This window comes from Cyprinodon tularosa, unplaced genomic scaffold (assembly GCF_016077235.1).
Source record: "Cyprinodon tularosa strain WSP-4 unplaced genomic scaffold, ASM1607723v1 ctg947, whole genome shotgun sequence".
Classification (NCBI taxonomy): Eukaryota; Metazoa; Chordata; class Actinopteri; order Cyprinodontiformes; family Cyprinodontidae; genus Cyprinodon; species Cyprinodon tularosa.
Genome location: NW_024039726.1, coordinates 393,022 through 419,407, shown reverse-complemented (window position 1 = coordinate 419,407; position 26,386 = coordinate 393,022). Strand labels below are relative to the sequence as shown.

General features: G+C 36.9%; 1 protein-coding gene across 1 annotated transcript in view; it reads left to right on the top strand.

Annotated features, from left to right (window-relative positions):
* Positions 1–26,386, top strand: part of LOC119776628 (zeta-sarcoglycan-like) — a 475,955-nt gene that overhangs the window by 85,297 nt on the left and 364,272 nt on the right. The window lies entirely within an intron of this gene.

Sequence of the window (26,386 nt, the reverse complement as noted above, 5' to 3'; positions counted from 1 at the left end):
GAATTTAAGTAAAAGTAAAATCGCAAACTTTAATTTTGCAGAATATACAAGCTCATAAGTTTGACAACACACTTGTCCACTCCCATAAGAATAGTTGTAAAATGATGTTAATATACAACTTTTTACTTTTATGCTAATATGGATATATGTGCAGGAATGATATTTTGACTTTAGAAGGTAAGCATTTTCATTCATACCTCACTCTCATCTAAAATGTCACATTTGTAAAAGTGCAAATACTCCTGTCTGCGGTTTTTGCTGGATAGAAGCTTACAAGTGTGCTTGTGTTTGCCTATTCGTGCCCTCCCTCCGTCTTGCATCAAATGTCACATCCGCCTGTTTAAATGGCACTGACTTCACTTAACACAGGGACACTGTTGGGTCCTATTTCTACTTTAACACAACTGTCACTGTGTTGGGAGAGACATTACACACACCCACGTAGACTCACACAAAAGTAGCGAAATGCACACATGACAGAAGCCTCTGATAGCCTTGCTGTTTCCTCTCTTCTCTCTTTTCTGTGATGCAGCAAAACAAAACAAGCTCTGCTTGTGAGTCTTTGTTAAAGGTAAATTCCACTTGGTGATTCTTTCTCAGTAGCTGCTCGGATCTCTATCAAAATCAATACAGGGAATTGTTCTGGTGAATCCTCTGGGAAAGTTACAACATGGGAGTGGATCTATAGTGTATGTGGGCGTATGTGAGTGTGTGTGCACCAAGTGACATGATATAGTGTCTAAGCAGCAAGAGTAAGAAGAGAAAGCCTGCTGAATGCGGTAATGGATTCCCATTCAAGCTTCTCTTCCAATATCCCATCTCTTAAGATGACCTCCCTTCTAGACACCTGTTTCAGGACTCATAAACAGACTAATCTAAAATTAATTATTTCTTTCTACTGTTGCTTCCCACCCTGCTTCTCTTTTCTAGTTCTCTTTGTCTGACCTGCAGATGTCTAATGAACAGTACCTTAGATAGGTACGTCCTCCTCAGAGGGCCCTTTCAAGTCAGGATTAAGAAATTCAAGTACATTACAAGTCCCCATTTATCAAGACCAATTGTAGATGTTTCAAGGACAAAGAGCAAAGAGTTCCATTATGGGACACTTTTGAGAAAATAACAGCTCCCTAATGGGTCTAATAGATTCTACACCAATCAAATGGTACCTAAATGAGTCCTGCGGGGAAAATTCTGTCTTTTTTTTTTTTTAATCCTATAATACAAGATACAGCTGAAGATTGCTTCTCAGGTTTCCACAGTATGTCAACCACACAGAAAATAATAATCTTTTTTTAACATTTGTATTGTTCTTTTTGAAAAAAAAAAAAAAAAAGAGTGCTTCTTTTAATATTTGACATGAATGTGTGTGCTTTTTTTTCGGGAGCCCAGAACAAAAAACCAATAAAATTAAAATAATTATTAAAACTAAGCTGATTTAAAATAAATAAATAAAAAACATCAGGCTACAGACATAGCTATTAATTTGACCAATATTCTAAGTCTATAACAAATGTTTTATCTTACAGTTTGAAAGAGCTGCTGTGAACCCTAGTTTACTGAGGCTTGGGCTTCCGTTTTTTACACCAAATAATATAAGTGCAACGATGACAGGCATTTGACAACCATCAGGAACTTAAACCTGCCATCATAGGAATTAGGAACCTTCTCGTCACTGTGGAATGATCAGAGAAACAGCTTTTGAGGATTTCCTGTAGAGCCTTTCCTTACTGGCCACAGAGAAATTTGAGAGTTATGCTTTGACTGTCCTCAAGGCTTGCCTCTCAGAAATTGCACATGTTGCTTTCTTAAGCTGAAAATGAAAATCAATGTGTCAAGACTTACTGGAAGGAGGCTCGAGAAATGGCTTCCCAGAATCTAATTCCAGACGTCTTAATGCAGCGCCTAAAGTTAGTGTGGTTGTAAATGGTGGGTATGCTTCTTCATGGGCAGTAAATGTCGAGTTCTGGTGGGGAGTTTGTCATCACTGTTTACCATTTCTTTCCCTACTTCTTATTTAACGTTCTTCTATTTAAATTAAGCTTAGTAATCAATCCAACTCCTTATGCAGTCTTTGGTCCATTACCTACCCAAAGTAATATTTAGATTAATAGAATTTCTTTACATGTAGGCCTTCATGTTATTACTTGGTATTAGCGGAGGCAAAAAGGGAACATAACAACTTCTAATGCTTGATCACATTTCGCAGGCTCCTTAAAAAAAGACATCTCACAGCTCAAAGAGAGGCTCCCCATGGAGTTGTATGAACAAGGTCACTGCTACAACAACTCTGTCCTGTACTCCCAGATTTCCAGTTTGACCCATCTCCAGATGTCTCTCTCTGCTGGACTTCCTAGTAACCAGCTATTGTTGTTGATAAGCAACACAGTAAAAATGGGATGGCCACAGCACAGAAGCTGTGCGGTTGATGGGCATCCAGCCGGATGTGCTAGAAAACATCATGCCCACAAACAGCCTTATTGTTCGGATTTGAGAGAGAGGCAAAAACAGACCCTCTAAACTTTACCCATTAAGTATGGATCAATGTTTTTTAGGATAGACTTTACTTATTACTCCCTTTTGTCATTTCTTGCATGATAGTGGCTTTATTATTATGTTTTTGTATGCCAGTTTTTAAATGCTTCTGGAGTTGATGAATAACATCATTTGTCAGGGATGTATTGTATTGTGGTGACTATTATAATGTGTCTAATTACCAATTTTCTACATAGGTATTGAGTAAAATAGAAATAACTAAAGCCTATTTAGAAAGTGTTATGTTAAATAAAATGTACCTGTTAAAATTTAATTACCTTTTTTAATCAATGTTTTCTAAGTAGCTTTTCTACATTTAATTCAGCTGAAGAATCAACTTTTAGTGGCTGATTTTTAAATATTCATCTCATCAGCAGCTATGCTAACTAGGGATTTAGTAATCGGTTGTCAAAAGAAACAGTAGCTGGGCCAAAATTCAGGGACTCAGCCATAAAAAGAGCCCATAAGAAAATTAAAAATACAGAAGCTGAACAACTAAGAAATGTGATATTTTACTTTTTCCAGCTCCCGTCCTCGACTTTTGTCACCTAGTAACTGTGCAACCCTGAAGCATAGAGCTGATGCCGTAATTATGAAACCCAAACTTTTTAAATTCATGATATCCTATCTTAAAGGAACAACACTCTAATCGACATGCCGTTTTCTTACACCTTTAGTAATAGAGAACAACATGTAAGCCATGTGACACAATAACAACTTACACCATAACCCTGGATAGGTAAAACACAGTAGCTCAGTTCTACACATACAATGCTTGTTAGAACACATGGTGGATTATAAAACCTGTAAAAAGAGAGTATTACAAGGTGACACAAACAGAAATCTTTCTTATTATCTTAGGGAAGAAATTGACATGCTGTCTTTCTAACCTTTTAAGTTTAACCTGACCATCTTCTACACTACATTTTACTGCAATCAAAGGTCAATAAAATCCTGTACTCATTCTCTTTTCCCACTTAAACCTGTTAAAGGTCAGCAGGACTTGAACAGAAGCTTGCATTGTATTGGACTATATTGGAATAAGCTAATGTTTGTGTTTATAAAGAGAAGGAAGAATCGCCATCGTCTCCAAAAATGTTAGTAATATCAGGATACACACAGTGGATAGCACTTCTGCCTTATAGCAAGAAGTATCCGGGTGCGATTCCCGGCCTAGGATCTTTCTGCATGGTGTTTTCTCCCTGTGCATGTGTGGGCTCTCTCCGGGTATTCTGGCTTCCTTCCACAGTTCAAAAATATGACTGTTCGGTTAATTGGCTTCTCTAAATTCTCCTTAGGTGTGAGTTTATGTGTGAATGGTTGAATTGAGTGAATGGAGTACTTTTCTAAGGGTGTGAACCCCAATATCTGTCTCCACTCTGCATACGGTCTTCAATGACACAACGCAGGGCTGGCTGACCTGTTGACTGCTTTAGCCGAGGCTGTAATCTCTTCAGGGTCCATCACTTTGTGCTTTTGCATTGGTACGTGCCACAGCCTCTTGTTTTGGCATAAACTCAATTTCTTCAAAATGAGTATTCATGTTCTTATCAACGATATAAAGGGCATAATGTTCAAAATCTGCATCATAATGGAGTGCATTATTTTGAAATAACTTTACTATCTACTTTTTTGTTCTATATTCCTTAAGATAAAGCAAGGTAGGGATCCATAATTGACCCAGCTGCCAGGAAATAAAAAGGTGTCTGCATTGAGTATGGTTAGATAAGTGTTAGAGTTAGATAAATGTTATTAATGGGTCTGACTTTGATATTGGACTAAAGCTGTGTTGTTTTCAACATGTTAGAAAACTTGGTAGAAGGCAGAATTTTACAGTCAATAAATTGTGCACGTTTTACTCTTAAATAGGTATGTTTTAGTTTTGATGTCATCTTCTAAGGCATTGAAACAAAACGCTGACATGCAGTAATATAAAAGGGGCTTAACATCATAGTTGTTGGCGCAGCGATTACCTCTGGAGGTGCATCAGATGTGTAACTGGATGGGTGAAATTTACTCCTCACTTATTTGAAGTATCACAAGGTATGAGGAGCACATGTTAGCAGTGCATTAAAAGTTTGATCTGACTATGTAGGGAATAAAAACAATACTTTCTCTTCACATTTTGGTGAGGGCATAGTGAATACACCTCTGAGTTCTCAGTTTTTTATTTTATTTTATTTTTTACATTAGTTTAGCAGAAGAAATCCCCCCAGGCTTGGTCTTTTAAAGATAATCCATTCCCCTCCACTGCAGATCATTTTTTTTAGTTATTTTTGAATCAGTTCTCAAACCTCACCATTTTAAGAGACACTTTAACATTTATTCTTCTGTTTGTTGATCCAGTGATGACGCTTGGGATCAACAAACAGATTTTAAACATGCCTGGCTTTTTCAATGGAAAATGTTAAATAGTAGAATTTCAAGTTGTCACCTTGATTTTTCACAGTATAGCTAAGAAAATTAATCAAAGTCAAAGGAACAAATGTGCATACGAATATTTATGTCTAATTTTAGATGAGCATGCTATTGTCTGGGTCAGGGATTCCCTAAGTTTAAGATTTTGTCTTTCACACGATAAAAGCACACGCTGCTTTAGAGATGAGTACCATAGCTGCTGTCCCTGTTGCGACACGGTTATGACCGCAGCAAGCAGCAAACACACACATCCACAGGATTTCTCATGCTACAAGGAAGCTTGAGGCCTTGTTGCAGTTCTGACATGGGCTGTTGTGATGTGAACCAGTATGCCAACTAGATGGGTGGGAGGATGTAGATATGTTCCTGAACGCCTCAGTAAGACTGTAATCCATGACTCATACTGTGTGTGTGTATTCATGTCATAAGATAAAGCAGAGGCAGTTTTTTTAAGCTAAACTTATTTCAGATCATCCTTTAGATAAAATATGTGCTTAAATGTTTAGTGCAAGGTAAGTATCAATGAAGCATACGCAACAGATTTAAAACAGGAGAGCTGCATTTCTGTAGTAATCAAATGTGATCATGTAATCTCTCTAAGGCATGGGTTTATATAATTTTGATCTGCTTGCTGAACTAATGCACCTATTTTTTCTTTATTTTTCATACATACAGTGCACAGTTTATTTGGTCAAATGTCTAAGAACTGCATAATTTTAGATGAGGAATGCTTGCTAAAATAAGGTATAACGGTCAAATTTTGTTGAGGGACTGTTGAAACTATGACCAAGGAGAATCAGATGGAGAGCGGGTAGAAAAGAAATAGAAGAACGAGAAGAAAGGAATTCCTTAAAAAAGATCAGAGGCAGGCTGAAGGTGGTGGTTGTGACTTGAATAGTAATAATCCCAAAGACACAACAGCAGAGTGAATTGGCAGGGGGGAAGCAGGGGGGTTTGATTCAGTCCCTTATTAACAACTTACAGAGAAAAGGATGGACAAAGCATGAGAAGCAGAAATCCATTATAGAAATATTATCTAATGCATGCAGTGGATGGATCTGTGTGTTATGAGCTGAATTGCCCCACAATGAAGCATTACGACCAGCAACAGTAAATATTTTTTTGGCTAACTGCATTTCCTATAGCTCCTCAACGTAATACAATATCACTTCGCTTATTTTAAAAAATACAGTTAAAGTATTTTTGCACAACACTTTGCATTTTACTATAGCTTCCAGCTAAGATGTTGTAATAACCTTGATGATTTGAAATAAAAGATGTTGTGAGTATGGCTACATCTTGCCTGATATTGTACCATTTGATATGGGAGTTGGTTCATTTTAAAAGTTATGTTATGAAAGATAAACAGTCCTTCTTGGAGAAAAGAATGGAGTAAAAGAAGCTTATTTATCTTTACCTAACATTCTTTAGTTCCCTTCATTAAATACTAGCAAAAATGAAGAAGTTGAGTCCCTTTGTTATCTATTTAAAAGATTGCACTTACATAAACTGTGACCTATGTACTCTTTGCAAGCTCTGTAGAAAACCAAAAGATTTTGAATTTGAAAAATATGACAAAACTGATAATTAAACTAAGAAGATAAAAACCCAATAGATATTTTAAATGCTCTCAGGTCACAAAGTAAACATCTTTCTTCAAGTAAATGTTTCACTGTCTGGAAAATGAATAACTTATTTTCTCATGTGTTTTTTGTTTTAAAAAGAACACAAATTTGAAATATTTTGAATGTTGCTGCCTCAAAAGCTCACCTCAAATAGGCCAAAATAAGTGGAAGAGCTACTTCATACTCATTTGAAAACTAAATAAATGAAAAGAAAAAAAACAACAAAAAAAACATTTTTTTTGTTGATATTTCAGCTTTTTTTAAATGACTGCGGAAACAGGAGAGTTCTACCTAAGCTGAATGAGATCATTCTGTAAATCAGGAACAGTTTCAGGCCTTTGGCTTAATGTGTTAATAATATTTGAGTCAAACCCAGAACAACCTCCACATTTAATTGATTAAAATACCGTAAAAAATACTCATCTCAAAGTTTCTTTAATATTGTACTTTTTCTACTCATACAGCTTTTCATTGTTCAAAATCTGCCATTAAACTGACTAAATGTAATAAAAACAGGTATGCCATACCAAGATTAAATGATGATAAAGATATGGTATCACAACACAATGGTCAGCGTTTAGCGTTAATATTAATTTAGAAATAGTATTAAGCTAACACATCCTCTGTATCCTTTATCTCACAGCTTTTAAGTCTATTTCGTATGTTTGTAAAACAAAACTCAGTGAGTAAAAATAAATCACTGCACTATCCCAAGCTGTGCTGCTGTAGTAAATTGGTAAAGGTCTTTGTTGTTGGATGTCTCAGAATATATGTATTTTAAGCTTAATAAAATCGTCTGACTGTTGTAAAATCTCCTAATGGGAGGGAACTGAAAATAATGAAATCTGAATATTTCCCGACTCCATGTGTTTTAGGACAGAACACCAGTAATGTTTTATTTCTGCTGCTGTTATAAAGGCTAAGCAAAGACCTTTGTATCATGTGCACCTCAAAAGTGCATGGTCATTATTTTGTTACAATGAATTAATTTAAGTGTCCTTTTCAGCCTGAGATGTAACTTAGAGTTTAAACTTTTGTAGTTTTAGGACTTATCTTAATTCCCGTTTGCTATCATCTATAATTTAAGTGTTATGCTTTTAATGTCATTGTGCAGTTTTAAGGATAATCAACATTACTATTCCTTTATTTTTATCATTCAAATGTACTTAAAATGAAATATGACCACTGCATTTAGACCATCCCTTAGGGATAGGCTGTTGGCTTTGAACCAGGTTTACATGCAACCCTTTCAGAATGAAATCATTCTAACCACTAGAACCACTAGGCCAGCCCAACATTTTAAGGTAAGATGCTTTAGCCCTGCAACGTTTCACTTAACACCATCTGTTTTCATTGTTAACCGCTGGCGATCAAACTTTAATTTTTTCTATCTGCTTCTTTTTTGGGTATAAAAATGACTCACTGACACATACACCTCTGTTGCAAATTGTTCTGTCCATTGTAGCAAACTGATAAAGCTCTGGTCTACTGGGTTCTCCAAAGCCTCCCTCAATGTTTTGTGGTAAGGGCAGTCAAAACTCCTCTACAATAAAAAAAAAGATATCTGTTGTGTAGCTACCAGAACTACCAACATTCAACATTTCTATAAGTCTAAGCTTTGCAAGGCTAGCTACCAGTTTCTCTCGTCCCGACCGCGCTGTGCCAAACCCCCACAATTACCTCTACCCTTCACATCACTTAGCGAACTCTTTCTGCGAGCTGGGATAAATTCTTACATGGGATGAGTTGCGCTTTAAAAGAAAAAGAATAGAAAATCTCTTTATTGTCCCACCCTGGCGGAAATTCTGGTGTTTAACGCAGCAAAAAGATTATAGAAAAAAAGTTCACACGAATGTGGACCTTAGAAAAATGTATAAGAATAACATAATAGTGAAGCGTTAAAAAATGAATAAATGAAATACTGTACCGTAAAGTGTTTTAACAATGTAAAACTCTGCACCTGGAGAATAAATAGCCAATATAGAGCTATGGACATTTTTACAGTAATAAATATTTGAAAATAGCAGCAACATCAGAGATGTGTAAAAAAGATAGCAGCATGTTATTTAAATGACTAAGACAGAAACTGTACAAAATCAGCATGAATGTAATAACTTTAACCACTAAATGTTGGTTTAAAAAGTAATTGATTACAGTTTTTTTTTCTGCAACTTAGTTAGTAACCCCGTTTTAGTTTTCCTGTCTAATCTTAAAGGCCTTTTCCACACTCATATTTACTCTGTGCCTTTTCTTAAGCTTGTGTTTATAATTATTTTAGAAAATTGTTTTACAAAATAGTATAGTACAGTAGTATTATGTCTTAATCAGTTGAAAACCATATAAATAATGTTATAAAACTATTTTCAAAGTGGAAAAAGTAGCCCCCCATATTTAGCAGTTTTTAAGTATCTAAGATGTGTCAGTGAGAACAGTGTACATGTGCTGCCTAAGAGCAGCAGTTATGCATAACAATCAGCTGAAAATCCTTTTAGTGAAAATGTTCGTCTAACCTCTTCTAAACCACAAAGTTTACAGCCTTCATGAATGAGCAGCAAGATGTTTCAGACTGTTAGCAGTACCAGCGACACATTTGTATGCCTATGCAGTATGTACCATTTAATATTAAATGCAGACCTTACCAATTGATGCATTTTTGTCCCAGATAAAGTCCTTCAAAAAAGTGTTGGCAAGAAGTAAAGGTGACCGTTTAAGGTGACATTTTTCATTTTAAATCTTTTAAAGCTATTACTAAAATTATTGTTAATTTCCATGTGTTTTTTACTTGATGGTATCACTGTTATGTAGTGTTATGACCCTATGTCACATTTTGAAACAAAATATGAATTTAGTAATTTTCCAGCTATCGTTCTGACATGACAGGGTCTTAAAATTTGGTAGTAGCTTCAGTAGAGAGGCCCTGATATCCCTCTCCCCAGCCACTTGGGCCGGGGGAATTCCAGGCCAGCCAAGAAACATAGTCCCTCCAGAGTGTCCTGGGTCCTCCTCTGGGTCTCCTCCAGGTGGGAGGTGTCCAGATCACCTCACCAGGAAGACGTTCAGGAGGCATCCTAACCAGATGCCCGAGCCACCTCAACTGACTCATCTCAATGGGGAGGAGCAGCGGTTCTACTCTGAGTTCTCCCCAGATGACTGAGCTCCTCACCCTCTAAGGGAGAGCCCAGACACGCTATGGAGAAAACTCAGTTCGGTCGCTTGTATCGGTGATCTCATTCTTTCGGTCATGACCATAGCTGAGGTAGGAACACAGAACGACCGGTAAATCGAGAGCTTTGCCTTTTGGCTCAGTTCTCTCTTTACAACAGACAGCTCACGCTTCACAGCAGACGCTGCACCAATCTGCCTTACGATCTCATGCTCCATCTTCACCTCATTCATGTTTATATATATATACACTATATTGCCAAAAGTATTTGCTCACCTGCCTTGAATCAACATATGAGCTTAAGTGACATCCCGTTCCTAATCCATAGGGTTCAATATGACGTCGGTCCACCCTTTGCAGCTAGAACAGCTTCAACTCTTCTGGGAAGGCTGTCCACAAGGTTTAGGAGTGTGTTTATGGGAATTTTTGACCATTCTTCCAGAAGCGCATTTGTGAGGTCGCACACTGATGTTGGACGAGAAGGCCTGGCTCTCAGTCTCCGCTCTAATTCATCCCAAAGGTGTTCTATCGGGTTGAGGTCAGGACTCTGTGCAGGCCAGTCAAGTTCATCCACACCAGACTCTGTCATCCATGTCTTTATGGACCTTGCTTTGTGCACTGGTGCACAGTCATGTTGGAAGAGGAAGGGGCCAGCTCCAAACTGTTCCCACAAAGTTGGGAGCATGGAATTGTCCAAAATGTCTTGGTATGCTGAAGCATTCAGAGTTCCTTTCACTGGAACTAAGGGGCCAAGCCCAGCTCCTGAAAAACAACCCCACACCATAATCCCCCCTCCACCAAACTTTACACTTGGCACAATGCAGTCAGACAAGTACCGTTCTCCTGGCAACCGCCAAACCCAGACCCGTCCATCAGATTGCCAGATGGAGAAGCGCGATTCGTCACTCCAGAGAACGCGTCTCCACTGCTCTAGAGTCCAGTGGCGGCGTGCTTTACACCACCGCATCCGACGCTTTGCATTGCACTTGGTGATGTATGGCTTGGATGCAGCTGCTCGACCATGGAAACCCATTCCATGAAGCTCTCTGCGCACTGTTCTATAGCTAATCTGAAGGCCACATGAAGTTTGGAGGTCTGTAGTGATTGACTCTGCAGAAAGTTGGCGACCTCTTCGCACTATGCGCGTCAGCATCCGCTGACCCCGCTCCGTCAGTTTACGTGGCCTACCACTTCGTGGCTGAGTTGCTGTCGTTCCCAAACACTTCCATTTTCTTATAATACAGCTGACAGTTGACTGTGGAATATTTAGGAGCGAGGAAATTTCACGACTGGATTTGTTGCACAGGTGGCATCCTATCACAGTTCCACGCTGGAATTCACTGAGCTCCTGAGAGCGACCCATTCTTTCACAAATGTTTGTAAAAACAGTCTGCATGCCTAGGTGCTTGAATTTATACACCTGTGGCCATGGAAGTGATTGGAACACCTGATTCCAATAATTTGGATGGGTGAGCAAATACTTTTGGCAATATAGTGTATATATATATATATATATATATATATATATATATATATATATATATATATATATATATAGCCTATACACCATGCATCCCTTTACGGGACAAAGGAAAATACACCAAAGAAAGAATAAAATAAGTAAATTTACACCCCTCCCCTATAAACAGTGTAAAACAAGATGTAAGACTGTATGAATAATGAATGAATTTAACATATAAGCAGACCTGAATTGATTGCACAATGATCACTATTTTAATTCCCCATACATTGTTTTCTTTATTTTGTATGTTTTTTCTTTTACCAACCTTTATATTGAGTTTGAGTTTTCTACCCAAAAGTCCACACATGCAATGCATACTCGTATGAACAGTTTTATTTAAAACTTTATTTATAATTTATTTTAACTACTCTTCATGCACATTATGAATATTATATTAGTGCAGATTTAATATTATGAGGCCCCAAATATATCACAACCATGACTGCATGCTCCTTTTTTGCACTTATGGCTTGCTTTATGTGCCTATAGATTCTGTCTTACTGATGTGGGGACCTTTTCCTGTGCGCTCATTAGCTTTTGTCCCTTTTCTGGAAATCTCGCCTCTTGAGGCTGTACTTCTCTTCCTACTAGCTAAGCAACCTCAAACTAACCACTTGTCTGCAAGATTTGGAAGATGGCAAGCAAAGTCACCATTAAATATAACATGGTCTGGATGAATACTGGATTCTGAGTGGCTGTAAAATGTCAATTAGAAAGGGTTAGACAACGCCTTAAATAAGTTACGGTCAAATAGCCTATCCATTTCTGCTAAGAAGTCTATACTGGTTACCTTGGCAACACGTCACAACACAAGATGCTGGATTTCTTTAAAAGTAACTAATCACACGAGGTCCAGTGGGTAATGCTACCCTCATGTGGTCTGTTAAAGATGATCTTTTTCTCTTGTAAAATGGAAATTACCAGCGCATTGTGTTCAAGTGCTTTTGTTATGGTAGAGAAGAGAAACATGGATCCAAATAATGCCCCGACCTGCTACTTGGGCAACGACTTTACTTTACTTACTAATAAATCTGCTACAGGAAGAAGAGGATGCATCAAATGCATGGACTGACTGCTAGCTAGCATCTTATCAAATCAAACAACAATATGTCGTTTCAAAAACCACACAAGTTTAAATGGTGATATATATGTTTTAAATATATGTCACTGCATTGTATAGGCTACAAACACAATAGGAGAGAATGCTTAACGATGCAGTACTCACCATATAGAATCGTTTAGCTGCTCTCCTTCACGTTCAAATGTCAAAGATTACCTCATCTCAGCAACTCGGGTATCACCGAATTTTCCCGGGTTTCCAGTGGAAATTACGAAATTAATAGGTGTTTCATGTGGAACTTTTTATGTCGGCTTTTGGTATTTACCATTATTATGATACCACATGAAGGCACCATAACACCTTCAAAGTAACAAAAGTTAATAGGGGCGTGCTGAAAAAGGTCCACAGGCGAGGAGGAGGGAGGACGTGTGCTCCTGAAAAGAAACCTCACGCCGCATAGAACGAACAAGTACTCAGGTGTGTGATATATTGGGTATGGTACTCTGTTTTCACATCTAACAAGTTAAACACTAAGGGTGAGTATTGACATAGGTAATGCAATACGATTCATGCCACAATACTTGGGTCGCAATAGGATATTATCACAATTTTGCAATATCACTGTATATTGCAATATTTTACCTAGGTTTCAAAATGAAATGTATAGATAAGAAAAACAAGTGCTGTATATGTTCATCAGAATCCACGTTGTTTCTGGTTTGAGTCAGTCCACGTCTTCTACTGTGACCACTTGAAAAGGATTTTGAAGAGGGTTTAGCTGAAATAATATTAAGTAAAAGTTATCACAAAAAGTTAAAGTATTAATTGGAATAGAGCAAACAATGAAATAACCTCAGAGTATTGTCTCTTGCGTCCCACCCTTTGGGCTTCACCACCAACACCAGCGGCTCCACAATCACAGACAGGATAATCTCAAATATCAAATGAATCAAATATCACATTACATTTCTGAACTGTAGCCTACCAACAAAAGCGAAACTTTCATTTTATACAGTTAGGAGTATCTGCAAGCTTTTTATATCTGTTGATGATCCCAGCAGGTTAAGGGTTTACAGCTTTAAATTGTGATGGTAAAGATCAGGCGTCATGGGATCTTCATAATGTTTTCTGTGAAATAGCTCAATGTTAAGCATTGAAATGAAAACCTTAGTCACACAAAGGGACCCCTTTTATCTACTACAGTAATAGAAGCTTTTAGCCTTAAAACGCACAGACAAAATCCACCTTTTTAGTTAAATGTTCACCTTGTCCCTAGTTTTCAGACAAATCTTTTATCATTCATACTACTGATGTGCTACACTTTGATAAAGCACAGACTTCAGCCAAAAACATGATTATCATAAACGGAACACATGAAGCTCAGCAATGCTGGGATGTTATTTTTGCTTTTACATGCATTCAGTGTAGTCCTTCTTAATTTCCCCAATGGGAATATGGGTTGCATTATTATCTCTCAAAGGTTTTTTTCTTGATAAGATTTCTACACACTTGCACCATCTGCATGCGTGCACTGTTTAGACCTCGCCTGAACATGCATGCATACATATTTATGTGTCTTTTTTCCCAACGTATCCTCAGCATTAAACTTAGACATTAACATTTGATGGAGAAGATGCACAGGGTTTTATTGTCCTTTCAAAAGGTAAAGGTGTAGTGGAGGAGTTTTGCAAATTTTTGAAAACAGGTTCCCTCTCCACTCAAAAATGTTTTTTAAATGCTCAACCTTGTACCCACTCCTGAAAGGAAACGCCTATTGAACTCGTGCCAGAGCATGCACAAGCCCATTTCTCCTCGTGCACGCTCTGTTTAAAAGTTGCTGTTTGCATCACTCATACAGGCTTACTTTCCAAAAGAAGATTTGCAATTTTTCCACTCATGTCAGACTCAGCACCGGTAAGTAAAAATGGGGATGAGCACGTAGGACAGCCTTGTGTATGTAGAATGATTGACAGCAGGGCCACTTATTTTGAAGATCCACCCGAAAAAAAAAAAAAAACACCCTCCACGTTATCTTTAGGAAGAAGAGGAAAAAGAATAGAGTAAAAAACACAAAAAATATTTGAGTGTTTCCAAATTTAGCGGCTGTTTCCTTTTGAAAGTTGAAGTAGAATATTAGTGCATTTATTGTGTCCTTTTTTTGTGTTGATGATAAATTATCCAAATGGCAAAACAATAGATACTTCCAAACCCATATCAGCTATTGTTTTGACTTTGACTTTCCTTTATCTGCTGTCTGTTCCTCAGCCACCCTTTAAAATTGAGTTTTATTATCCCTTTGGAAGGTTAACCATTCTCAATGACAGGACATCCGCAAGAAAAGAAAGAGCAACTCAACATATTTAGTTTTTGCATCTTATTTTATGTTGAAAAAGTATTGGGACACAAATCTTCATGAAGATACACAGGCTGACACCAAAGAACAGCACTAACATCAGAGAGACGACAAACTGTTTTTATTCTTATATATTCCTGATTTAAAGGAGAAGTTCGGTTTTTAACACTTTTAGCCCATTTTCTGTAGTGTCCAGGATGAAATCGAATGATCGATACCAAAATTTTGACAATTGGTCCTGTCTCTGCTTTTTGGCTCATTTAGAATCCACCCCTGGCTGCTTTAGAATGGCTTCCATAGAGCATGTCCGATAATGTCCTTAAAACAACCTTAAACGTTCTTTTTTTAAAATATGCTACTCACCGGGTCGTCAGCGCTGTTCAATGACGTTCCAAAAAAAGTTTCGTAAAGAAAAAACGTTCCTGTAGTGCATTTTGTAAATCCCATTGAGTTCTGTTGGAATAGTCAATATTCCGCTGCCACCGGAAACGGAAATGGGGCCTGTTTACACAGTTGTAGTCTTTTCGCTTCACTCTGTGTACTCCGACGTCGAGGTGCTAACGTCTCTGTTAAACACTTTAAAAAACTCTGAAAATGGAATACGAAAGGTGGATTCTTGATTCTCGACGTCGGAGTACACAGAGTGAAGCGAAAAGACTACAACTGTGTAAACAGGCCCCATTTCCGTTTCCGGTGGCAGGGGAATATTGACTATTCCAACAGAACTCAATGGGATTTACAAAATGCTAAATAAAACACTACAGGAACGTTTTTTCTTTACGAAACTTTTTTTGGAACGTCATTGAACAGCGCTGACGACACGGTGAGTAGCATATTTAAAAAAAAGAACGTTTAAGGTTGTTTTAAGGACATTATCGGACATGCTCTATGGAAGCCATTCTAAAGCAGCCAGGGGTGGATTCTAAATGAGCCAAAAAGCAGAGACAGGACCAATTGTCAAAATTTTGGTGTCGATCATTCGATTTCATCCTGGACACTACAGAAAATGGGCTAAAAGTGTTAAAAACCGAACTTCTCCTTTAAGATACCTAAACACCTTGGTTTTGAACTACCTTGTTTGAGATAAGGAGAAAATCAGAAACAAGAGACAGAACACTGCGTTTAAAGGTAAATACAGACAACAAATCCATATCACACAGAATTTGCGTTCTGAAATTTCCAAGAAAATTGGGTAAGGGGGCATTTCATCGTCATATGGCTGGTTTTTGTAAAAAAAAAAAAAAAAAAAAAAGATTAGAAATGCATAATATTCTGGTTATGACACCTGTGACTTGACACCTGTGACCTGTGACAGTTTTTTACTGGCTTTTGTTAGTTTTAACAATAAGAGATAGGAAGATATAAAATCAGGTGCAGCACACAGACTTTGTTGTCTTGTCTTACAAGAGTTAACAAATTCAAGCGTCAGTGGCAAAGTAAGTAGGCAAAAAAAAAGCTTGTAAAAATAATATAAAACAAATCAACACAATTGAATAGCTGTACAGTATGTATAGAAAAGGAAAATACACAAAAAAGACACACATAAACATTTATAAAATTTAGCCTAAAAAGACTAGGTCATTACTTTTGTTTCATTTAAAATCTGTTTAATAATTTTTATGTGAAATGTGGGCGACAATAAAAGCACTGAAACCAACATTTTTGCATGAGAATGTCAAGTAGCTCTTACTATGAAGTGTTGAAAATAGACACAACAGTCGGGAAATCCTTCTACTAGGTAAATAACATTCTTCATCATCATTAATTAACATACAAACTGGCAGTGGGATTATTATTCTTATTTGAAAACATTGTTTGGTTATTTAAAAGCACACACAATATGGCGCTGTTTGGTCAATTCATACCTAGTGTTCAGTTACCAACAGTACTTCACATATTTTATTCCCTGTATTTGATTTGATGTATTTTTTATAAGAATAATTTAGATGCTCAATTCGATTTGCCCTTGTATTTCTTGTTGTTTCATATTATTTTATTAATGATTTTGCCGATATATTTCTTTGTTTTGGTTTGAGCACTTCCCCTAAAAATCTTAATGCACATGCCTGGTGGCAGATATAGCAGGACCTTGAGGGAAAAACTCAATCAACTTGTCAGGTTGATAATAATAACAAGTTAGTATAAAAACATTACCTAGATTTACAGCCTGGACTCTTTAGCTATCTTTTTTCACCCTTGTCATAACATTTAGGCTTTAAAAATCCACCATTGCCTCCTACAAGCATGGTGCCACAAAGACACCATTTGCATGTCCTGGCAGATAAAGATATGATATAGGAAGCAGTCCCATTAAATGTGTCAAGGAGAGCTGAATTGAGACAGGAAATAAGTTTACTTCATGACACTAGACAGCTAAATACAGAGCTGTTAACATAAACAAGAAATATTGACTTGAACTGCTACATAAATAAACTATTTATCGTCTAATGATTCTAAGATAGCCTTGTGATGGTAGATTCGATCATTGTTTGAAAAGAGCTTTAATAGCCATATCTGGTTTTGAAACCCTCTGAACTATTGTTTATATCCTTTTGAATCCAATTTTAGCATTTAAATCTAAACTTTTTCATGCGTTTTCAAACCCAAGTTAAGTAAACATTTTGTTATATCTATAAGCTTAGAAGTAGGAGCAGCAAAAAAACTCTCTTATGTTGCCAACAACCCAAAAAAGTATAAATCTAATTTTTTTTAAAGGTCCTCTTACTTAAAAAACCAACGTGACTTTTTTTGGTCTGTTTGCTGTCTGCAATTTAGAGGTTTTATTTCCCTTTTCCATGTTCTGACTCATTCCTGGCAGGAGCGGTGGACAGGACTTGCCCTCTTTTTTGTGTCAAACGAACCTCTTCTGACTTAAAGACAAGCTTTTAAAACAGTCCCCAAGGTTCAATTTTCCAGTCCACACACTTAAATTATGAGTGGTGATTTAAAACATAAATGAATTTTGTAGAGTTATGCTGTTTCTTCGCTGTTGTGTTAATATGAAATTTCAATCTCCCAGGATGAAGAAGCAACAGATTGAAGAAATGGGGATTTCACACCTCCTTCGCTACCTCCTTGTTAACTCACGCTCGGTTGACACTAACCTCTAACCCCCTACCGTCTGTATTAATTACACTACTGTGTGGATCAGGGAGGATTTATTAGATAGAGGGAGGCTTAGGATTGCTGGCATTTTGCTTATTAATGATAATCATGATAATCCCCTTTTCTACTTGGCTGAGATTTATTGTCTGGAGACATGAGACCCATGTTTACGCTGCCGGTGGTAAATCAATGTCAGGCTTAATGTTTTGGGCATTCTGTTGTGTTTGGTGCTCTTGTGGTATTTATTGTGGCTTTTTTTATATCAGACATTGTTGACCCCTTTACAGGAAAAGCAGATTGAGTGATTTGATTAGTTTTGTCTGTCATTTCCTGTTAAAGCAAGACTATGTAACTTTTGACCGAAGTGTTAGCTTAATTTTAGATATAGTAGATGAGTTTTCCCATCAATATACTGTATTGGCAGATTAAAGGTTTCGTTTCCATGATGGATCCTTGACTGGATCTTGGCTGGTCTTTCACTGGTAACTGGCTGGTAACTGACCTGGTCAGTAAGGCCACATGCCTACTCTGCCAGGTGTTAACCAGCTGCAATGTCTATGGGTGGAGTAAAATTAAACATCAACACTCACAGAATGGCGCTCTCCAGCAGCTGGAATTTGGAGGGAGTTGCCTGGAAACCATAGGTCATTTGGCTGGATTTCAGTCTTGAACCACTGCTACATTACAACACTTGGTGGGTATCAATGCTCCACGAGGGTTGCCCTTCTCTAAATCTCAAAGATCTTACTTGAGAGGGTCAGGTTCATCACTGAATGAGTCACGTGACCAAGAGCACCGCTTAACAGCAGTCTGAGCTCCCCTTAAACACATAAGATCACTAAATTAAAAGTTTTCATTAGCTGACTATCTCAAATCTCTCTTAACACTTATCTCTAGAAATGTGAATGTTTCCTTGTTTTTGTCAGCATCACAATGACTTCTCCATCTGCCAGACCTAAGTGGTCTGCTAATTGGTTCCAAACGTCCCTTGGTTGTTAAAAGACACACCCTGTTGGTTTAACTGTAGATTTGAAAATTAGCGCTTAACAGAGTTTGAATTAATGTCAGAGGGACTTAGTCTTGTATAGTTGAATAAGACTTAACAAGTGTTAAATGAACACTATACTTTTAACATACAACACCAATATTACAATTTCAACACATTTTTGATGTGCACTAGAGCCATTAAATGTAATTAGGTGATAAAACCTAGCTAAAAGTCAATCTAAATATAAGAACCTGGAATTAAAATGATTGTTGGTGTTTGAATGAAGGAGGGTTAAAACCTAAATACAGTTTGAAGTCATTTGTCAAGTAACATCTCTTAGAGAGGCTATTAATGTTATGCTTGCAAAATCAGAGTAGTAGGCTACATTCCCAAAAAATATTTCTGATTGTTCTATGATGTTTCATGTGACATATCTATACCTTCCTGAGACTTGGTACAGTAGAAAAACTTTATTATGAGAAATACGGGTACACTACCTGATATGGAAAATGACAAACAAACTTCACAGCTTTAATCTTAGTTTTTATTTTTTGTTTGTTTAATGGGCTTTACTGTTTGAGATGAACACAGGGAGGTCTGCAATATTTACTACAGAAGTTACAAAAGACATCCAATGCTTTTGGTATGTAAATGAAAAGGGATAAAGAAATTCTAGTCACAAAATGAGTGGAACACCCTTGCACTTCAGCTAGAAGAGATGAGGAAGACTTTTTCAAATCACTGTGACTCAATTTCCATCAAATACCCATTTGTTACACTTTGCTGACTCAACTTTTAAAGGACACTGACAAATATCAGCCAAAGAAGATACTTTGAATTGAAAAACAGATTTACAAACTTTTTTTAAAGTTTTTTTATCACTTGAAAAAGTACTGAATATTTATTTATTAACTTTCCCTCTTTTCTACTTCATACTAAGAAAGCTACTTACATCTACGGGTATTTATCCTTAGTTTAAGTTCTACAAAGGTGTATAGCATTCTTTGTTTACATTTGCAACTTTAATAAAAAGTAGTAATATATTTTTTCAATGTTTATCGCCAATTTCAATATTGGACCTACGTTTTTAGATTAGTACATACATAATCTTAGAGATCTTAATCCAAAAAAGTATGGATAATCATAGTGGTGATTGAAAAATGTAGCAAATTACATTGCAATGACTTGGGTCACTCAGAAAAAAAAAAACTTAAACTTTGATGTAGCTTTAAGAATTTAAGGTTATGAAGCTCAAGCGTAAATTAAATTTGGAAGACTTTTATCACCTGAACCATCTGTGTTGTCCCTCTCTCAGTTTTGGCAATCAATGTTGGGACTGCACCTCCTCCAAAAACAATCATATTTCAAGGTCCCTCTCATTTAGCTCACAGCCGAGTTTCTCTCTGGCATACCAATGAACTTTCACCAGCCTCTGCCCCAACTCCTGCATCTCCTCCTCTCTCATTCAGTCCTATTGTCCCACTAGTGTCTGGGCTCAGGAGGTAAGACTACTCTATTTATTTTCCTAGGTTACTCATCCAAGCGAACAACGATCCTCAGTATCAAAGTTTTCTGCCAGAGCCTGAGTGCCAAAGAATTTATTCATGTCAATATCTGTATATTTGTTTCTACCTCCTTAAACCCCAGTTGGCCTCAGTAGATGGCCGCTCACTCTGAGCCCGGTTCTGATGGAGGTTTCTTCCTGTTGAAAAGGAGTTTTCCTCTCAGCTGTCGCTGCAGTGGCTTTAGGAAAAGGAAAAGAGCCTCCTCTTCAAGAGAGATGGCTTTCACCTGAATAGATCAGAGACAAAACTTTAGGTTCCTACATTTTCTATTCCCTGAACAAAGTACATGATGTGAATGAAAACCAGATAAAGAGTCTCACTCATGAAAAGTGTGACCCTGCTGAGGACTTGGAACGGGAGCACGTGGGACAGTTATTGGAACAGGAATAAAAACGGAATGAACAAATTATAAAGATGCTTTGGTCCACTCTAAAAAGCCTCAAACTCAACACTATTTCGGACAATTTGAATTGAAAAAGCTTCCTGGATGGGAAGCGAAATGTCTTCAAACTTGGAAACGAAATCCAGTGTTTTTTTTTTTTTTTTTTTTTTTTTTTTTTTTTACTTTTTTGTAATGACTATGACCTGGATGACTGAGAATTTTCACCAACAAAATTCCGGATGAGGTAGTGGGGAAATATATGTGACATCCATCATTGCTTTGAAGCACAGTGACCACTCATACGACCCCAAGAAACAGAAGTGAAATCCCAACAGAGGCATCTCCTTTCTTACTGGACCCCGATAAGCCCTCCACAGCATCATCTCCTATATCCAGCTCCAGCACTGCAGCTGAATCTATCCCTTCAACATGAAGCCAAACACTACCTTAAAGCCGTAAATCTACCCCACCATAGGCTCATCCACATGCAAAGACAGATAGCAGTGTTGGGTTCCAGTGGTAACTTTATCAGAACAGAATCTCTCCAGGAAAATCTGGAGCCTCAAAAGAAAGATGGATATAAAATTTCAGATTTGATAAGTGGAAGAAAGAACAGAGCTAAAAAAAAGTAGTAAACTATCCAACTTGAAAACTACAATGTGGAGCTCAACCAGCTAGAGAGACAATATCAACCAAGGTATTTAAAATGTTTTTTATTTAACATAAGATCTCTGTCAGGAAAATCATTATTAATCAATAACTTAATTTTTCAGCAAAATCTTTATTTTATGTCTCTGATGGAGACAATGATAAATTCAAATAATGAGATGCCAATTTTATTGGAGATCGCACATCCCAATTACAATTTTCTCCATCAGCACAGACTGTTTAAAAACCAACTTTTGGCCTTTTGACTTTCTGTAAGTATTTTCTTCTTTTCAGATGACAAAAAAGTTTTTTTTTTCTCTTAAATGCAAAATGTTAATACGATTTTTATGCAAATTACATGTTTTAGTCTATATACTCATTACTTATTCAATGATTAAACTATTTGAAGATTATTTTAGTAATTGAATAATCACATTAAACTTATTGTTTACCATGTGTTGCCCTAAGGGTTATTAAGACCTTAGAGTGGTCCTGGAGCTCCCTTGATGTTCTTAGGCTGAAAGAGGATGTTTAAACCTAACAACATTGCATATTCTCTGTTAAAACATTTTTATTAGTTAGTGCAAACTTCAGTAAGTCATGCATACATACAGTAAATTCTGAGGGAGGTTGATTTCACCTGGCACCAGAAATACTGTATAACCTTGAAAATCTGTATGAATTCAGTAGAGGGAATCTATGCAGTGCAGTGATTTTATTTATGATATTATTTTGTTACTATGGCTATAAAATATTACGAGCTAAAAACGTGGAGCCCACAGGCCTTGTTTCGCCCAGCTACAACATGCGTATTATCTGGTATTTTAGAATCATAAATTAGTACATAACAGATTTATTGGTGACAGTTGTATGAAAAGGTACATTAGGAAACCTCAGAGCTGATTCAAATTAATCTATAGGAGGAAGAGTAACAGCAAGTTAATGAATCTGTCTATTCCTCTTTTGTTGGAATGCAAACCGAAGCTTTTAGTTTTTTGAGCTTCAGTGATAAAAAGACAGACATCATATTAGTCAGACTGAGTGACACCCATCATATGAACCATGGCTTTTTGATTTCATAGATGAAATCCAAAACCATCAGTCTTAGGGTAACATTAGATTATCTCCTAAAAAAAAAAATCGTTTTGCCATAAATGATCAAAATTAAAACCATTTTGTCCAGGGATGGTTTTGAGAACACACCTTGTTATCTCACATCATGACTATTTTTTGTGTCGTATATATTTTGAGATCAGACAGGCTGCTTGTCCAAAATACAGCTACTTTCCTTCTAACTTGATCAAACACTCAACAATCCATCACTTCTGTGTTTGCTGGTTCTCACTGAGTGTTACATGTTTTATATTAATATATTTGTATTTGATTTTAAACATCTTTAGGGCCTTGCTCTACCGTATTTTTCGTACATATTAAGGCCAACTGAACAGTTGCTCTTGGCTGTTCCTAAGACAAGACTGAAGCTCTGAAGTGATTTGGCTTTAGGGGTCCTAAGGTATAGAAAGGGCAGCCTCTATGTGTTAGGAAGGCTCCTTTCCTGTCCTATTTCAAATCTCATGAATTTTTCCCAGGTTTTGGAAACAGCGTTAGTTCTTTTTTTTTGTGCTAATGATGTCTAAGATCATATTATAGATGGTAGTATATTTTGTTATTATTGTAAAGGATGAGGCAATATAACTTTTTCATTTCACATATAATATTGATATTGCAACTTTGAGTATTGACCCCATTTAATATCAGCACAAATAATACATACTTAGGCTTTCTATAATTATATCTCTCATAAAGACTACAATAATTAACAACAATAATAGGTATTAGAAATACTGACGAATGTATTTCTAAGCAATCAATTCTATAAACTAACTCTATAAACTGTAAAATTAAGCTTAGTTTTTCTATCGACATGTTAATATTGGGAATTTTTAAATGTAGGCCAATATATTCCAATGTTATTTATTTGGTTGATAATGGATGAGTATCAATATCTGACTTGGGGCATCCCTAATTATTGATACCTGTTATAATGTATTACAATTTTCTTAAACGAAGCACTATGTTAAATCTTTTGTCATCTTTAAATGTGAGTTAGAAACTAGATGAGATTTTTTTTGAGACACTGCAACAAAGACTTATATAGATCACTTGGGCTTTGTTAATGATAGTTTAGGATTATTATGGAAACAAGATACATATTCTATCTCGATGTGCAAAAAGACATAAAGTTATCTCTGGAATGTGGACAGCCTGTTCTTGGATAAAGCTTTCTGTCTAGAAATGCCGCTGGTCTTTTCTGTAGCAATTTATCATTTTATGGGCTTCTTCGCGTATGTAAATGATAAGAGAATTCTCTGGGCTGATATTAAAATCATCCTTCAAAGGCAAACAGAAACAGTATGAGAACATTAAGATTACATTTTCTTGCCATATTATTTTGACCAATGTTTTGGAAATCAGCTTGGTGGCAAAGAGGTTATTGTATGATCTGGTAATTTGTTGTAATAGATTGTAGGTTTACAATAAAGAAATTTAATACCTGATTTAAGTTTTCTCATGAGCAATTATTGACTTGTATAGCTGATTATTTTAATTGCATTTTCTTTTTGCTGTTCTGAGCTGATGGTGATTACCACACATGTAAATTAGCAAAATTATAATAATGATATAATTATTGCTTCTAACATAACTTGGGTATTATTTTTCTTGGAGGGTAAAATGTTCATTTGGACTTCTCTTTGGGTAGGATGTGTATGTAGGGGTGTGCATGTGTGTAGGGGTGACATTTCCTGTATCACGTTTTACCGTTTGTTTGATCTACCCCCTTTCATCTTCTTTGCAAAGAAATCTGACATTACCCAATCCCTATGTTCTACACTTGCTGCATTGTACATCAGCATTACGGCTACCTATGTGTGTGTGTGGGTGTGTGTGTATGTCTTGGTTTGTATGTGATTGTAAGTCAAAGCTAAATAAGCATCTGTCTTACCCTCTGTTTAGAAAAAGAGTAAATCAATTGTTCTCCCTTTCCTTGCCTACCAAGGGTAACAGCTTTGTCAAGGTGCAAATAGTTTAGATTTGAATGTAGCTTATGGATGTGTTCACTGTTTGATTTTTCTCCCCGGTATAATACCATTGGCTGGATAAACATTTTCTTACTTTCTTTTTTTTTTCTTTGTGTATCCTATTTTTGATTACTAACAGTAAATTAGGCATGGGTTAATAAGGTTAAAAATATTGCTTGCTTAGCCACTAAATTTCCTTAAATAGAGTCCTTTTGATAAGATGCTAGAAAAAAATCAAATCTTCTGTACGTTCACTGAAGAAAAATAATGCAACCATTTTTGGCATTCATATTTAGTTACTTTAACATAATTGTTTCATGTTTGCAGGGTAGGACATAAAACAATTGTGTTAAAATAACTAAACACGATTAAGTAAATGCCAAACTGGTCATTTAGATATATCCCTAATTTAAAAAAAAAACACATGAAAATGAAAGTAAGCACTGTTTAAAACATTTTGAGCTATGAAAGACACCTTTTTAAACTTTAGAGTGACCACTGAAGCTAATAGCACTGGAATAGGACATCCTCCTAACATCCACCTCATTTTGGGAAATTCTTGCCTATTTTGCATACCCAAATGGAAAAGCAAGTAACTTAGGAACTGTAAGCCCAAATTACATGTGTGATACATTATTTGAAAGCTAACAGCTTCTAGGTTCTGAATATATACATTAAAATTGGATGAGTAAAACACCCTAAGCTGGATCAAGCCCAAGATATTAGTTCAATCAAGACTTAGTTGTTTTTTTATTCTCTAAAATAATAGGTCTTTTTCGAACAGCAGTTATAAAGACATGCTTGCTTGTTGTGGCTGCTTTGTCATGGTACATTTTGACATGCTGCTATATCTGTCTTAATTGTGCTTTGGTGCTCACTATGTGTCATGAAACCAGGACAGATGGACCCAGTATTCAGGAGAGACAGTCAGTAGGAAAGTTAAAAAAGATTTATTAAAATAAAAACAAAACAAAAGCGGAGCTGTGGCTCGCGGACACTGCAGGCGGGGGGCGGGGCACCGCCCAATCTCAGACACTCTGGGGGAGAAACACAGGTAAGTGACCACGATAAACTGATAGAAGATTAACTGTGTTGGTCATTTACCTGGTTTAACAGTCCAGACCACGAGTGTCCCCAGTGCTGCAGTCCCAGAGGTGATGCTGGAAGCCGATCCTGGTGAGGGATCCAGAACAGACAGAAACAGGCAGGATCCAGATCAGGCAGGAACAGAGACAGGTGGCAGGATCCAGACTTCCATGCATCCACAGGGTTCCAGGAGGGTTCAGAGTCTTACTGGGACCAGAAGCATGACCAGGTGGTCACGCACAGGAGCAGACAGGATCAGGTGCAGACAGGCAGGCACAGTGGAAGAGGGTAGCAGAGACAGGACGTAGGAACCGGAACTTGAAGCAGACTTTAAACTGGTCTCCACCCTGGAGCAAGGCTTACTTAGATAACTGAACCTCCCCCCATAATGAGGCAAAAACCCAGAGGACTCCGCAGGGGAGGAACAGTGGACGATCAGGAGACGAGACAAACACTAAAACCCTCTTTCCACTGGCAGCTAGGATCCAGGACATGAACCAAATAAAAAATGAACAGAAAGACTGACAGAAAGACAAGCAATGATCTGGCACCGAATGCTCAGGCTGAACTGAATATAAACCAGAGGAAACAGGTGAGAGGAATAAATTATAATTGAGGCAGGGAAGGAAGAGGGCAGGTGAGAGGAATTACTAATTAGGGGAGAGCAAACAGGCCAGATCATGACACTATGTCCATAAAATGAACTATGTGGTTGAATTGTGGAGAATCTAAGCTTTCCACTGATGTCTAACATGTCTATATACATATACATATATAAACATTTTACCAGTGTAATTTCCATGGATTCTGTGTTATTATTTGTAAGGTTTTGAGAGGTTAAAGGTCAAAAATAGTTTAA